Here is a 17,138-nt window from a genome sequence, read left to right as displayed (position 1 = left end):
TTATGTCATTACATCAGTGCCAAACCTCTGAGAATTATATCCCAGAGAAGTTGACATATAATCACAGTCAGAGTTACTTGCTCCTGGTACCTTGGCATTTGTTACTTCCAGATGCATGTCATTAATACACAAAATAATTGGATAGATTTTTTACTATTGTAAATGTGAAATGTTGGGTAATGGGATAATTGATAAGTGAGGAGGAATATGTGTATGTATTTTGGAGATAATTCAATATCCAGTTATATAGAGCAGCTTCATTTTTAATGGATATAGAATAGCCTATTTATACCATCCCAACCCATTGCCGATGAGTTAGCAGACCTTTTGGTCTGAACCATAAGGGCTCCTTAGATATATCATAATAATCAAAAACCCCAAACCTACTGCCACTGAGTTGATTCAGACTCAGAGTGACCCTATAGGACAGAGTAGAATCTCTTCATAGGGTTTCCAAGGCTATAAATCTTTATGAAAGCAGACTGCTTCATCTTTCTCCCATGTAGCAACTGGTAGATTTGAACTGCTGACCTTTGGTTAGCAGTCAAATGCTTTAATTTCTGTGCCACCAGAGCTCCTTAGATGTATCATAATAGGCAATATTTAACTTGTTACATGAAGGACAGTATTACACTGTTAAAGTTGCAGCAAATATATTTGTATGTAAGCCATTTCATAAATATGTATGTTTTATAGGAAGAATTCCTAGAAGAATATGACTTCAATTTTGATAATGCTAAATAGCTCTCTGCAGAAATGGTGCCAGTTATACTTTTACTAGCCGAGCATCTGCCTCTCTACACCATGCAGCCAAGGTGTTGTCACATGTTTTGATCTTTCTTATCTTACAAGCAAAAAGTGGTTGCTCAGTATATGTTTTATTGTATATTTGTCTTGATACAAAGATGGTTGTGTATTTTTTTATATGCTTGAGATCTGTATTTCATTTTCTGTGAAATGTCTGCTCAAATACTTTGCCAGTTTTTCTTTTGTGTTGTCATTTAATTTTTGATTTGTAGAATGTAGCTCTCTGTCCATGATACGATTTGCTAATATACATTTTTCCTAGTTTGTCATTCCTCTTTGGACTTTGTTGTTATTTTTCATCTAAGCAGAAATAATTGATGACTTTGTGTTCCTAACTTTTCATCATTCTTAGAAATACTTTTCTTCCTTTGAGTTTATATTTTTTTGGTTTTACTTTACATTTAAATGTTTTATTCATCTGGATTTACTTTGACATAAAATAAGGTTTACATTCTCCCCTTCCCCCCATGGCTATCTAATCGCCAACACCATTACCTTACTGATTTGAAATACAACTGTTGTGGTTATGTTTGTGTGTTAACTTGGCTGGGCCTGGCTGAGTGGCTGGGCAGCTGAATGCAGTTGTTCTCCATGGTGAGATTAGTAATTAATCCCATGGTGGAATCTATTGGAGCAGCTGAGTAGCTGCTTTGGGTATGTAATTGGCTTCTCGCGTATAAGGAGCAGCTTTGACAATGGTCTCCAGCTTATGGCAAGCTTGAACCCTGCATGTAGCCGTGTCATTGTTTAGCAGCCTGTCATATTCTGCCGACCTTGGGACTTTCAGTGGACTTGAATTAATGGCCTGCTGTGTGGTTTGGTAACATCGGTACTGTACCATTTTGTTTGTCAGCCTTGGGTTTGTTAGCCTTAGCAGCCAGTAGCTGCTTGAGTGAAGAGATGCCTCTAGCTTCAATGGGCCGGGAGCAAGAGGCAGAGCTGAAGCCCAAGGTCAAGGGGCTTTTACCCAGCCCCTAGAGCCTGGCACTTTGAACTTGGATTTTTAGCCTCCTGAACTGTAATAGAATAAACTCCTGTTTGTTCAAGCCATCCCTTGTGTGGTATATTCCTGTCAGAGTGGTACTAGGTAACCAGGACAGTTACCACATACTAAATTCTTGTATTCTTTGTATTGATAAGTCTTATCTGTTCACTGTCAGCGATCAAACTACTTAAAATTTTGGAGCTTCATAGTATGTAAAAAATGTCAGGAAGGGCTAGTTTCCTCTGAGTATGCTACCACCCCCCCCTCAGAATTTTCCTGGATTTTCTTTCCAAATAAACATTAGAATCACCTTTTCTAGGTGAAAATTTGACAGAAGTCCTATTGGTGTATCTTCTTCCCTCTCTTCTCCCTTTGTCTCCCTTTGATTAGAGTTTGGGCTATTTCTTTATTGAATGCCCATATATATTTACCAGGGTCCTACTATACACACACACACACACACACACAAAACACACACACACACAGTTTTGAGTTCTGATTTTGATACTATTAGATTATAAGAATTTTACTATATTTAAAAAAATAAACAACAACAACAACAAAAAAATCCAAGCTATAATTTCTTGATGACTGCACCCTTCTACCATTTAGGTGTTCATTTAACCATTTCTTTGTTGGACTGTGGCTTGCTGTCCGTTTTAGCTATTCTAATGCTTTAAGAGAGATTATTTTAAGATAGTTATAGGAGCCCTGGTGGCACAGTGGCTAAGAGCTTGGCTGCTCACTGAAAGGTCAGCAATTCATACCCACCAGCTGCTCTGCTCTGTGAGAGAAAGATATGGCAGTCTACTTCCTTAAAAATTTACAGCCTTGAAAACCCTCTTTGGCAGTTCAGTTGTTAAGCCATTCAGCCGCTAACCAAAAGGTTGGCAGTTGGAATCCACTAGCCACTCTGCAGGAGAAAGATTAGGCAGTCTGCTTCTGTAAAGATTTACAGCCTTGGAAACCCCATGAGGCAGTCTACTCTGTCCTATAGACTCACTGTGAGTCGGAATCAACTCGGTGGCAATAGGTTTGGTTTTGTTTTCTACTCTGTCCTGTAGGGTTGCTGCTATGAGTTGCAATCAGTTTGATGGCAACAGGTTTGGAGTTTTTTAAAAATAGGATGAGTCAAAACGTGAATATGTTTAAGGCTTTTGATGCTTATTGCTGAATTGTTTTCTGAAAAAGATTTGTGGTATTGCCTTTAAAAAATATAATAATTTTATAGGTAAAAAACACCATCTCTTTTCATTTTAAATTTCTGTTTCCTAAGGAAGTCGTAAGTGTTACTTGCCGTTTCTGTTCCCCTCCCCAGATTGCTTATGTTACTTACCTGCTTGAAAAAAATTTACTCAGTTTTTGCAATTGGAATCTTGGTGTGTTGTTGCCTGCTAATGTGTTCTCTCCTTGTCCCCTACCTATATTAAACCTTTATGTTTTGTGGCAAATATTTTCTTTTTCTATTTGTCATTTTCATTTTGGTTTTGTTGGGTCTTTTTGATGCTATTTTTACTGACAAAATTCAGTAGTCTACATTTTCTAGATGACATTTTTAGGGGTAATTTGCATGGTTCTGAGTAGCTTTCAGTTCTTCCTTCTCTGTGTCCTTGGCCTCTAGGCACTTTTGTAATCAGTCCTAAAAATGGTGGTTTCAGACAAGGCTGTTCACTTACATGCCTTGACTTACACGCATGGTGAATATGTTTAATGTTGTTGCAGCTATACAAATGTATGTTAGTTTCAGAAATTATTTAAGTGTGACCTTGATCAGTTTTTGGATTGAGAATTTATTTAACAGAATCAACCTCACCCTTTATATTCTCAGCTTTGTTGGGGGCATTGTGGTGTGGAAAAGGAGCCTACGATCCAATCAGGAGAGCTGAAGGAATAAAATTTCCTTTTATTCAACCCACTAGGATATGTGTTTGGCTAGAAATGAAGTGTCAGAAGAAGAGACTGTCTTTTTATATTTGTTTGCTCAGCACTCAGTTCAAATGTGTATGTGGTAGGTACTCCATAAATGTCTGCCATATTGCACATACAGTAATTGGAAACATTTCTAATGTAACTAGGTTCCTATGTGATTAGATAGAAAAGGCTAAGAATTAGTGGAATCATATGATTTGGCAAGGTGATGAGAATATATGTTCTAAATGTGTTTATAGTTTTATACATAATCACTCAAATTCTGTTCTTTAAATAGAAGCCAAATTGGTACTTTACTTTTGAAGTATGTATGTCTGTGTGTATGCCTATATACAGATAGAAGAAGAGATAGTGTTGGTTAAATTTATGTTTTACAAAGGATATTAGACATAAAACCCATTGTTGCTGAGTCAGTTCTGACTTCAGAGTGACACTGTAGGACAAGTGAAGTGCTGCACAGGGTTTCCAAGACTAATTTTACAGAAGCAGACGGCCACATTTTTCTTTTGTGGAGCAGAGCGGGTGGTGGATTTGAATCGCTGACCTTTTGATTAGCGGCCAAGTGCTTAATCATGGTGCTACCAGGGCTCCTTCATATTAGACATAGTGTTAATTTTGGTTCTCTAGTGCCTCGGAAGGAAGGTTGGGCAATCCTACTTCCGTAGTGATACTGCCTCGGAAACCCAAGGAGGGGTCGCTATGAGTCGGGGCCGACTCAACGGCACATAACAACAACAACAACAAGTGCTGCTGTGGGAGTTCTGGTGGCGTAATGCCTAAGGGACTTGACTGCTAACCAGAAGGTTGGCAGTTCAAACCCACCAGCCACTCCTTGGAAGGAAGATTGGGCAGTCTTCTTCTGTAGTGATACTGCTTCAGAAACCCAAGGGAGGGGTCACTATGAGTTGGATGCGATTTGACGGCAGTGATTTTTTTTTTTTTTTTTCCCCAAGTGCTGCTATAACAGAACACCACAAGTGGTAGCTTGAACAAACAGGGATATATTCTCTTACACTTTAGGAGGCAAGAAGTCCAAGTTCAAGTGCCAGCTCTAGGGGCTGGGTGAAGACCCTTTAACCTTATCCTTCTGCTGTGTCTCCTGCTCCCAGCCCACTGAAGCTGGAGGCTTCTATTAACTCGGGCACCTGCTGGTTGCTGAGGCTGACAAACCCAAGCTCAACAAGTAAAGTGGCACAGCCCCAAGATTATTAAGCAACATGGCAGACCACTAGTTCGAGTTCAGAAACAGTCCCAAGATTGGCAAGCAGCATGGCAGGCTACTGAATGAAGACTTGGCAAGATGCGGGGACCAAGCATGCCAATAAGCTCAAGACCTTTCTCAAAGCATCCTTCTGTATACTGGAAGCAGACCACATCCCCAAGGCAGCTAGTCAGCTGTTCACAGCAGATTCCACCATAGAGTTGATTACCACTTTCATCACGGAGAATAACTACCACCAGCTGCCCCAAACCAGGCCCAGCCAAGTTGACCCAGCCTTAACTATTACAAAAAAAAAACCCAAAAACCCAAACTCCCTGCTATCAAGTCATTTCCTAGTCATAGTGACCCCCATTGGGCTTCTGAAGTTGTAAATCTTTACCGAAGTAGATCACCCAGTCTTCCTTCCGCAGAGCAGCTGGTGGGTTTGAACTGCTGACCTTCCGGTTAGCAGTCAAGTGCCTTATCCACTGCGCCACTGGAGCTCCTTTAACTATCACAGTATTCCATAAATACTTTCATAAGTAAATTTTTTATACTATTATATCAACTCATATGCATGTGAAAGCTGGACAGTGAATAAGGAAGACTGAAGAAAAATCGATGCATTTGAGTTGTGGTATTGGCAAAGAATACTGATAATACCATGGACTGCCAGAAGTATGAACAAATCTGTCTTGGAAGAAGTGCAGCTAGAGTGCTCCTGAGAATCGAGAATGGCCAGACTTTATCTCACCTACATTGTTCATGTTGTCAGAAGGGACTGATTTAGTCCCTGGAGAAGGATATATGTGTTTTAAGTAGAGGGTCAGCATAAAAAGGAAGGACCCTAAACGAGATAGATTGACCTGGTGGCTGCGATGATGGTCTCAAAGTGGAGCAAAGATTGTGAGGATGGTGCAGCACTGGGCGTTGGTTTGTTGTGTTGGACTTAGGGTCACTGTGAGTTGGAGCTGACTTGATGGTACCTACCAATAGCAACAACAACAACATTGTGTCAGGGTTAGTTATTTGCTTCTTATGTGTCCTGTACTGATAAGTGGATGGTCTCAATACATTTTTCAAAAAGTTTTCTTCATACATAAATTGAGAAGGGCAAGGAGTATGTTGACACTAGGGCAAAGGGTATGTTGATACTAGTGAAAAGTATCAACAGAAAGTTCTATGAAGAGTTATGTTATGGCTGTCTGGGGCATTTTGCTAAGGAATGGCCAGTGTTCTGTTTCACTTTATCCTGAGGATATCATTTTATTTTAATGATGATGCCATCTAACCTTTGCAGCGTTCCTACTACCTACCCTTTGTATGCATTATCTCATTTGAAGCTTTCCGTGCTCCAGAGAGGTAGGACTGGTATTATTTTCATTTTATATCTGAGGAAACAGAATCTGGAAGATCATGACTTCCCCAAACACACTGTGCTGGATAGGGAGAGCTCTACAGAAACTTCGTCCCAAACATACTCTTCCCCAGTAAGATAACTATGTAGGGCCCAAGAAAAATTTAAACGGCATTTGCTAATGAGCTTCAAGGACTGGAAGACTTTACACTTTTGAGAAAAATTTACCTTCTAACTAGTTCAAACAGAGTTGGAATTTGAAGGGATAAACCTTAAGCCCTGCATTACAATTATTTTATTTTTTCAGCTGGGGTTTTACTGGCCTACTTTTGGTAATGCTATTATTACTACTCACAATACCTACATCAGCATTTGCGAGTGCTTTCTGTATACTAGGTTCTGTTCTAAATGCTTTTCGTGTATCATTTTAAAAAAATCCTCACAGCAAACCGCATGATCAGGTGCTGGTATTTCCCCCACTTTACAAATAAAGAAACAAAGCATGTTGAGATTAGGTACTCACTTCTACAGGCATAACTTGGCAGAGACATGTTTGGGTTTTAAATTGATGATGTCTGGCTACAGAGTACATGTCTTACCTGCAATACTATAATACCTAAAAGTTCTATATAATCTCATTTTTCCTTTCAAAGATACTGTTCAAAAGAGCAGCCTGGCTATGGGAAGGCAGCACTAGGAAGTGTATTTATACCAAAATCTGGCTTGGTATCTGTGTTTGTCTGTCAGAACTAATTATACATGCTTACTGCAAAGAAGTCACATTGGGGTTAGAATCTGACTTTTCCCTTTCTAGTGGAGACCTTGGCTAAGTCACTAAACCTCTCTGAGGCATTTGTTAAAATTAAGTAAAAATCTGTGATGAGTACTATCTGCTGTACACTTGGTGCTCAGTACTACTGGTTTTGAAACTGAGTATTAGTTATTTCTGTAAAATGCTAATTCAGTTACAGAAACTCATTACAGGTTCCCAATTCAAATTCAACATTTGACAGAATGCCTGCCCTTAGACTCAGAGGTCAGCTTGTAGAGACAGACAACTAGTCCAGTACTATAGAGAAATGGATGTTACAAGGGGCTGCGTACTGTGAACATGGAGGAAGTGAGCAGCGCTAACTTGAATTGTCAGAAGAAGGATTCCCAAAGTAGATGACCTTTGAACTTGGGCTTGAAGCCTAATTTGGAGATTTTTTTAAGATGAGAGAAATAATGAGGAAGGGGATTTTTGAAGAAGATTCAACATGTGCAAAGGTGCAGAGGCATGAAAGGACAAAAAAGCGTGAATCTTCAGACATTCCCTGTGGCTGAAGTTTGACGTGTTGGCTAGGGGAATGGGAAAGATCTTGTGTGCTAGGGTCAGGAATTAGAACTATATTGTGTAGGCAATAAGCAGGTGGTAGGTGTATGGAAGTTTAGTTTTGGAAATACAGTTTTGGCAACTGAGTCAAAGGTTAAGCCAGTTCAGGGCTGTCATTGTATTGCTTTTGAGCTGTGGTGTCAACAAAGAATGCTTAAAGTAGCATGGACTATTCGCAAAAAGAGCTAATAAATCCGTCTTGGAAGAAGTGCAGCTGGAACACTCCTTAGAAGTGAGAATGGCCAGACTTCGTCTCACCTACTTTGGTCATGTTGTCAGAAGGGACCATTCCCTGGAGAAGGATAGCGTGCTTGGTAAAGTGGAGGGTCAGCAAAAAAGGGCAAGGCCCTCAACAAGATGGATTGACACAGTGGCTGCAATGATGGGCTCTGATATAGCAAGGATCGTGGAGCTCGCACAGGACCAGGCAGTGTTTTGTTCTGCTGTACATAGGGTCTCTATGAGTCGGAGACAACTCAGTGGCATCTAACAACAACAACTGCATTCCAGGCCAGAGGTGAGGAGGCTGTGGAGGAGAGCTGAGAGATCTCTGGGTTAGACTGGGTTCAGTGTGTGTGTGGGGTGCCTGAGAAGAGAAAGAAGATTAGAGAAGGGCCTTCAGATTGAGTGGAAAAGGAATTGGGATAGGAACTATAGAAAGAAGAATAAATGGGGTGAGATAACGAATTTGTTTTTGGGCATGTCACATTTGAGCTCTGACCTGGTTATCCAAAGCTGTAAAACCACCACCCCAAACTGTAGTTTAAAACAACAGCATTTATTGTGCTCACAGATCTGCTGTCTGGGGACAGCTTGTTTGCTCTACTCATCATCAGCTGGGGTGTCTTGAAGACTGGGGCTGGGACCATGGAAGTCTTACTCTCTCGTATGTAGGGTGGTTGATGCTGGGAACATGAAGACAGCTAGGGCTCCTTGGGCCATTGTCTCTGTTGTGTGGTCCTCCAGTGGGGTAGCCTTACACTTTAGTTCAGGACTCCCAAGGAGTGAGTCCCGAGAGAGGTCAGGGTGTATGTAGCCTTTTATGACCTAGCCTCAGAAGTCACATGATGTCATTTCACTCCATTCTTTTAGTTAAAAACAAGTCATAAAGGCAAGCCCATATTCAAGGAAAGGGAAATTAGAGTCCACCTTTTGGTGGGAGGAGTGTCAGTGACTGTCTAGACATAGGAAAACACCACCAAGTTCTTGTGGGCTGTCCATGTGGATAGGTTCAGGAGGTAGGTAGGAGGGATAATTTGGTGTCTAAGAGAAAGAGCTGGGAGGATATCAAAGTTTGGGAGATCTTAAAAACCAGTGGCCTTTGAATTGATTCCACTCATGACAGCCCCATGCACGTTAGAGTAGAACCATGCTGCGTAGGGTTTTCTTTTTTTGGCTTTAAAGAATAGAAATTTATTTCCTCACAGCTCTGGAGGCTACAAGTCCAAATTTGGGTATTGGGTGTGTCAGTTCCTCCTGTGAGCACCTCTCCTAGTTTCTGGTGTCTGGCAGTTTTCCTTGGTGTTCATAGGCATCCCTTGATATTCCTTGGGGTCTTTCTTCTCCCAGGTGTATCTCTTTGTTCTCTTTTTTTATAACCCAGAAGTGATTTGGTTTAGGATCCACCTGACTTGGGAATAAGGGGCTCTGGTGGTATAGTGCCTAAGGGATTTGCCTGCTAATCAGAAGGTTGGCAATTCAAACCCACCAGCCACTTCCTGGAAGGAAGACTGGGCGGTCTGCTTCTGTCAGTCTCTGCCAGAGGGGCAAGGAGGCCACATCTTCTGACCTCCTCCAACCCCACAAGAGGAAGACAGAGTCACCATCAATAGCCCAAGGCCTATTCCTGCAAGGCCAGACATGCTGCCTCCCTCTAGCCCTTACACCAACCTTAACACAAACCATTCCTCCCGCAGCACCCATACCTTTCTGCTGGGTTCGAGAATTCACTGCAGTGGCTACACAGAACTCACAGATTATGGGGTTTATTAGGGAAGCAAAAGGCCACAATTCAAGTTCAGGAACACGCTCAGTCTCTCTCAGCCTGCCGTCTCTCAACCAACAGTCTCTTTCCCAGCAGTGTGTGTGTTTCAAGGTCTCTTTCAGCAGTGCATGTCTCTTGCATCTCTTAGTCAGCAGTGAGAGATTCCTTCTGCCTCTAGGAGGGCTCCTTTTGAGCCTGGCAGAGTGGCCAAACTAACCAATCTCAACATCGGAATTCTAAACACCTGAGAGAGAGTGAACTTCTCAGAATATTGCTTTGTGCCATTCTCAACAGAAATACCCCAGGTGGATAACTTTAATGATCAGGAGCTACTCAGTTGCTCACAGCAAATTCCACCACAGAGTGTACAAAGACTTATGGCTAGACAAGCCACACTATGTAATTTACTACACCACAACCTCAGAAAGCCAAAGGAGGTTGATATGAGTCAGAATTGACTGGTTGGCAGTGAGCTTGGTTTGGTTTTTGGTTTGACTTGGGCATGCCACCATTAACATAATAAAAGAAAACCCCATTTCCAAACTGAGTCATAGTTATACGTATGGGGTTGGGGTGGTTTAGGATTGCAGCACACTCCATAGGGTTTTCAGCAGCAGATTTTTCAGAAGTAGATGGTCAGGGCTTGCTTTTGAGATGCCTCTGGGTGGGCTTGAACCCCCAGCTGAGGTCCTTTAACTCTAGCAGAGCGTGTTAACTGTTTGCACCACCCAGCAGCTCCTAGGGGATCTTAGTATATGTGATATTTGAAGCCATTAGGTTGCTGAGGCTGCCCAGGAAAACAAGTAGAGCAAAAAGAAAAGAGGAGCCACCATGCAGAGTGAACATTTCAGGGCAGGAAGACCGTGCAGATTAAGAAATAGGGAGTTTAACTTTCAAAGGCTGTGGAGGGGCCAAGTAGGTTGAGGGTAAAAGGAGATACTGGCTATGGGGATGAGCTATTGGGTAGTCATGGATAGACCTGGGAGATACAAGCTCCTTGGATTGGGATGGAGTTGAGGTGAATAGTGAGGGTAGATCCAGTGAATCCTAAACTTGTGGAAATGATAAAAGGGGAGGCAATAAACATAAACTCTTTCAAGAAGTTGAGAGATATTTTGAAGGGAGATTTGGATTAACTGATGGTTATTTGCTTATGTGGGTTGAGTGGTTGTATTTGGTGTTTGAATGTGTAGAGGTGAGTGACTTGGCATTTGTGCATGTTTGTAAAATGAGAGAAGAAACCAGAATCAAGGGAAAATAACTGAAATTTGCTGCTCCTATATATTTCATTTGTTTTAGTTAAGATGCTTACAGTGCAAAATATATTTTCATAGTGATATCATAGTTTGACCTTCAAGGAACTCAGGTCTGTAAGCATTAATTCAATTTAATGTGTAAGAGCTTTGCATAGAGTAAGTGCTTATTAAATATTTGTGATGAAAGTATTACATATTCTCTGGATGATATGATAACCAGGGAGACAGTTTCACCCCGAGGTGACATTTGAGTGAAATTGTGTGAAACTGATTTTTTCACATTCAGTCATTCTATTTAGTTTTCTAGCAGATAATTTGCATATCCTGCCCCTTCTTTTAAGTCAATGTGACAATTTTCTAATATAAACTACTTAAAGAGCAGCATTGGTTCAGAATGGAATGAAACAGAAAAAAAAAATCACTGCTGCTTTTAAAAAACAAACACATTCACCAGTTATATTAATAATAATAATAAAAAAAAAAACCCACTCACACACATGGTATTTGGACCATACTGTTTTCAGTGTTTTTTGCAGACAGGGAGGCTGGCGGCCACAGTTTGTCATGCTAGATCAGTCTCAGAAGTTTGCTCAGCTTCATATTATTCAAAGGCCTTGGATAGAAGATGCTAAGGTCTTGAAATCCCAAGTTGTCATGCTTTCATTGATGCCCATAGTACAGAATTTATGGCAGTCTTGCTTGTCTGCCTCATAAATAAGATACTTGAGTGATACTGTTCTGGTGTAGTGCCTCCAAGTCTTGGTGGTGGCCCTCTTGTCCGTGTTGTGGAAGCAAGCGCTCCATAGCTGACTTGTTGTGCTGGATGGTCTGTTTCGAGATGTTGAGTTTGGAAACAAATGTCAAGCAGCTGCCACCATCATGGTTAAAGAGCATTGGGCAGCAGTTGTGGCCTGCAGCCACCATGTTATTCTCCAAGACAAATGACACACTCAGGAGTGGCAGGAACTCTGTGTGTAGAGTTGACACCTGCATATTTTTTGAGGATCGGCAATGGACTTGGTGCCATTGTGGCTGACCCAGGCTAGGCAGCTGCCATTGGTGGACCCCACGAATCCAGCCACTAGTGCTGCTACCACCAGATTCTAACATCAGTTGACCAAAAGGCATCTCTTTTCCATATGGCGTACAGGCTGGCTTTTTGTCCACTTCTTTAATGTAGGCAGAAAACACCCTGCACTTGAAGTCGTATGAGCCTGCTGCCAACAAAATGTTGGGATGCCAGTCCAGGTGGAGGACCATAGATTGGCTTGGCTTCTTAACATGCTTACTTACCCACTAGTCATTTTCAGACTTTGTAACAAACAGAAGTGAGCCATGCTCCAATTCCCACAGCTGATTTGTTCTTTAGGGGGGACCATGTCACAGAAATGGTCCCCCCTAGTGGCTAAAGCGCTTGACTGCTAACCAGAAGGCTGGCGGTTCAAACCCACCAGCCACTCCTCGGAAGGAAGGTTGGGCAATCCTACTTCCGTAGTGATACTGCCTCGGAAACCCAAGGAGGGGTCGCTATGAGTTGGGGCCAACTCGACGGCACACAACAACAACAACATGTCACAGAAATGGCTACCCAAGTAATTCTCTGAATCATCAGGGTGAACTTCTAGACACCATCTTTCTGACTCCATGTATAGGCATTACAGCCTGCCCCACAAGTGATGATGCGGTTGCTCTTGGGTGTCCAGTCAATACCTGTGATGTGTCCATTTCCTTCCTTGCGTTCATGAGTTTTCACCCACTGGCTCCTGTTCTTCTTATAGATGTGGACTTTGTGACTATTGGGGTAAGGGCAATCTGAGTTTGATCCCTGTTGTGGGCTTGACAAGTGACTGGCTCTAGTAAAAATGGATACACGGATGTTATTTGTGTTTCCAAAGGATAGAGAGCTGGGATCAGTCTGGACAGGCTTGGAGCAGAGAATTTGCAGACTCAGGTCAGTGGACGTGAATAGGCTCCAGTGGGCGTGGGTGGACTGATGTTTTTTTTAAACCGATGAATTTTCAGGGCAGTGTGACACTGCAAGTTCTTGCTTTCATCATGGAGCTTTTGTGGCCATGGGATTAATTTGTGCAGCATCTGGGTTTGTCAAATATTCTCACTTAGATTCTTTTGAGAAGTAATTTTTGTTCTGGAGTGGCAGTTTCCCAACCTGCGAATCAGCTAATTTCCTCAGGTCATTTAAAAGAGAAACTAAACTTCCAAGTCTCTCTGTCCTGGTGATTTTTAAATGGATTGCTACTGCTCATTAAGGAACTTTGGTAGTGAAGTACCTAAGGCATTTGACTGCTAACCAGAAGGTTGGTGGTTCAGACCTACCAGGCTCCACAGAAGGAAGTGGGGGCAATCTACTTTTGTAAGGATTTACTGCCTTGGAAACCCAGTGGGGGTTGCTATGAGTCGTAATTGACTTGATGGCAATGCATTTTTTTTTTTTTGTTGTTGTTGTTGTTCTTGTTCTCATTGTTTGGACTTATAGTAATGATAACATGTCAGATTTAGTTTAGTTAGGGAGCTTTTATTTTTCCTAGCATTTCAGCCCCTTCCCCAGCTTTCTCTTCTTTAACCCAAAGAGGGGTCTCTGACCTGAGAGCTTTACCTGTCCAGGTGTTTGGCTCTGGCTGGTGCTGTGGTCTCTGGAGGAAGGTTTGGAGAGATCTTCACCTGATTATTCCATTCACAATGCTGACTGTACACATTAAATTCAAAAGCAGAGGACCTTGAGGAAGAATTGAGCCTTTCAAAGCTAACTTTGATAGTGCCCTGGAATCCAGAGTGGAGCATAAAATTCAAATCCCTGTCTGTCTTTCTGCTCTTCTCAATTTGCTCTTAATACATTTTCAGTATTTCTGTCTGTCTGCCGTCTCTGCTTGTTCTTTTACTTTCCGTTAGCCTTTCTCCCTTTTCCTGTCTTTTTATCTCTACCTGATTTTCCTTCTTTCTTTTTCCCTATTTTGGACCATAAAATGGAATTCAAGATTTTTTTTTAAATTTTATTTTGTTTCAATTAAGAGATCTCATAGTTTTATTTGGTATGTTTTGCATGTTCTCATAATACCATTTTTTTTCTATAGAATGAAAACACCTTGAAAACAGATATCCTAGTTTGTCTATTTGTTATTCATTAACATAATTCCTTTTGCAAAACTCTTTTAGGTCTTTTTGTTGTTGTGTATATAATGAGTCAAAACTGAGGAAAAAGCATTTCAAATTTGGGAACTTAAAAAAAATCACACCTTATTAGATGAACTATTTTGGGTCTCTATATGAATCCTCAGCAAAGAAGATACACTTAGAAGGCATAGCACTGTTCCCTTTTCTTGATTTAAAGTTCCGTAATTTTTAAAACTTATTCGAAGATAAAGAGGAAACTTTTACTTTTTCAATTGGTGGAATTGAGGGAGGTGGTGAGTTGATTCTGATTCTAATCTGGTGCCAGTCCTAGCAGAGAGCCAGACCTCTGTGGTGTGGTTGCTTCTACCTTGGATTCTGGACATTGTCCACCAGTGAGGGCTCCCTTACCTGTGCACAGCATGCCTAGTGGTTAGGGAGAGGCTGCTGGGTTGATGTGCTCCTTCCAGCTGGGCTCCCAGGGCTTTCACTGAAACTTGCCCACTGAATGCCAGGCCCTATAGGCTCTCTGATTTTCCTGCTTCTCCTGACCAAGATGCCTGTCTGCCCTATCACCCTTTTGCCTTGGACAACAAATTTGAAGTTTATATAGGGCATAAACTTGATCTACAATATTATACTGTCTCAGTAATATACAGAAACCTCATTTTAAATGAATTTGTTACACAAATGAAAGTTTGCCAAAATGAAGCTGATTTATTTAATCATATTAAAGCCTTAAATATAGGAAAATTTGGCTTTGAATCATTGTGTTAACCATTAGTGAATTACTATGATACTAATATAGCAAAATCTCTAGGTCTGCAAATACAAGGGTCTTGATATTGCTGTTTTTGGGAGAAAAATCCATGACCCTCGAGTTGGCAAGAAGGCGATGGATGAGCTAGTACTCTAAAGGAGGCATTCCCCTGGCCAGCCTGCTTGTGGAAGCACTTGAGGAATTATTTTTCTTACTGAGGTAATATACCTCTGCATATTTTAATGGAAGCCATCGGGCAAATAGAGCCCACCGTGTAGTTCCCGTGGAGTTCCTGGGTGTAGTACAAATGGTTAATGCACTTGGCTGCTAACTGAAAAAGTTGGTGGTTCAGGGCTACCCAGGGGTACCTTGGAAAAAAGATCTGGATATCTGCTCTGGAAAATTAGCCATTGAAAGCCTTATGGACTACAGTTCTACCCTGACATCCATGAATTGCCGTGAGTTGGAATCAGCTGGAGGCAACTGATTCAATTGATGTATGATCATTGTAAACTTCCTCCAGCTACTGGGCCACATGGTTAAAGAAGCTGTACTTAATGGGTTTAGTATTTTTCTGTGCTTTGAAGTGATTCCTTATCATTTTTTGGATGAGTTAAAATTAACCTAAGTGGAAAACATTTCTTTTTAATAACAAAAATCTAGAGACCTCAGTAATTCTAAGTACTCTTCTCACATTTGTTAGTGTCCGAGTCATTCTTTCTTTGAATAAAGATATTAGGGGACAGATATGCTAATTGAGCACAAACACATTCTAATAAAAATTAAAACTAAGGCACAGATTTCCTTTTCTTTATTCACTATTATCTGTCCGCCCTCTCCTGCACAGTCCCCGGCAAATCAGTATTCAGGGTATTAATCACAAAGTGTTTGCTTGAAACACAGAATGCTTTCTTTGGCAAGCGTTCAGCATATCAGGTTTCCTCAAACGGAACCCAAGACCTTCTTGTGCCGGACTTGTTTCGTGTGAGAGACCATCATTAAAGCTGGATTTGCCAGTCACAGTTTTGGATATTAAATGTAAAGGGTGTTTTGGTGGGGCTAGATGTCGAGAGGAAGGGTGTTTTCATAGCGTGGGTGTTTCCTCTACCTTTATGCAGCCAGTGCCTTCAGTGCTCCGGTCCAAGTTCTTTGCTGAGTGCAGTTTGCTTCTCACTGTGTGCTTTTGTACAGTGCAGGCGGGTCTGGCTCCTACTCTTCCTCTTGAGGAGGATATGACTGTTCTCTTATCTCCCTACCAGGTCTCTGCCTCTGGATGGGGAGGGGGTGGGGCTGGAGGAAAATAAGGTGTTTAGGATTCACCTGCTTCTGAGGTTGAGGGGGTGATAAAACAGGTTTGTTCTTAATCATTCTTCCGTTCTCCTACTCTGAGTATTCAGAAACATCTGTTCTAGAAGGCTCCTGTAATGCCCATCCCCAGGAAGGCAGAGGCTGCCCAACTTGCAGTAATGCATTATTGAAGTGAGAGGTGCAGGGCTCTTGTTTATTTTGAAAGCTGCCTACCAGTAAGTGCTTAGGCCCTTTCTTGCAAATATTGACATAGAGGCAATTACATCTGTTGTCTTTTTAACTTAACTGGCTTCCTAACTCATGTAGAAATAGACCCGATGGCCTCATAATATATCTTACTGCTTACAAGTCACTTAGGCTCTTTTTCTCAAGATTTAAGTGTGTTCTCTTTAGAGATAAAGGGTTTCTTTCTTCACTTCTCTTGTTCCTTCCCATGGAGAGGAAAATCTTTTTTTTTTTAATTGTTTTTTTGATAATTGGCTATTTCTATTTTATGAGGCTATAATATCAACACTTTTTGTTCATTTTCTCTGCCTAAAGAATCTAAGCTTCTTAAATAGATAAAGTGAAAAATCTGACCCTGTTAAAGGGGGAAAAATCAGCAGAAATAGAATTAGTGGGAGATGAGGAGAACTGTGCTTGCTTTCAGGTTAAAAAAAGAAATTCTTTTTTTCTGCATGGTGGAGAAGCATAGGCCAGAAAACTGAATGGCGTACAGCTGTCTCTTTGTAGTTCTGTAATAACGTCAAGCATGGGGTTTTGCTTGTATCAGAGTGCAAGTGGGTTGTGATGACCTTGCACTATCTAGAGGAATAAAGCTTGAAACTGAAGTAGCTAATGCTCTGAAAATCTGGGAATGAGAATGTGCTTTTGTTCAGCTTCTCCTCAGTGAAATTTAAAGAGCACTCGTTACACAGAAGGAAACTCTTACTTAATCTTTCTGTTGCAAAGTTAAAGTAAGAATATCTAGGTTGCTTTAGATGTTGACTTTTAAAACTGTTGTATGGTCTGTGCCCCAGGGAGTGTCATGCACTTTTTTTTTTTTTTTTT

At 41.3% G+C, this 17,138-nt stretch overlaps 1 pseudogene; it reads right to left on the bottom strand.

Moving 5' to 3' along the window:
• Positions 1 to 11,490: 11,490 nt before the first annotated feature.
• LOC103200233 overlaps positions 11,491 to 17,138 on the bottom strand; it is a 96,502-nt pseudogene continuing 90,854 nt past the window's right edge.

Source organism: Orycteropus afer, unplaced genomic scaffold, assembly GCF_000298275.1.
Source record: "Orycteropus afer afer isolate SDZICR_OR568_19922 unplaced genomic scaffold, OryAfe1.0 scaffold00129, whole genome shotgun sequence".
Taxonomy (NCBI): domain Eukaryota; kingdom Metazoa; phylum Chordata; class Mammalia; order Tubulidentata; family Orycteropodidae; genus Orycteropus; species Orycteropus afer.
The sequence above is the reverse complement of the archived record's forward strand: the minus strand, read 5'-3'. Positions and strand labels throughout refer to the sequence as shown.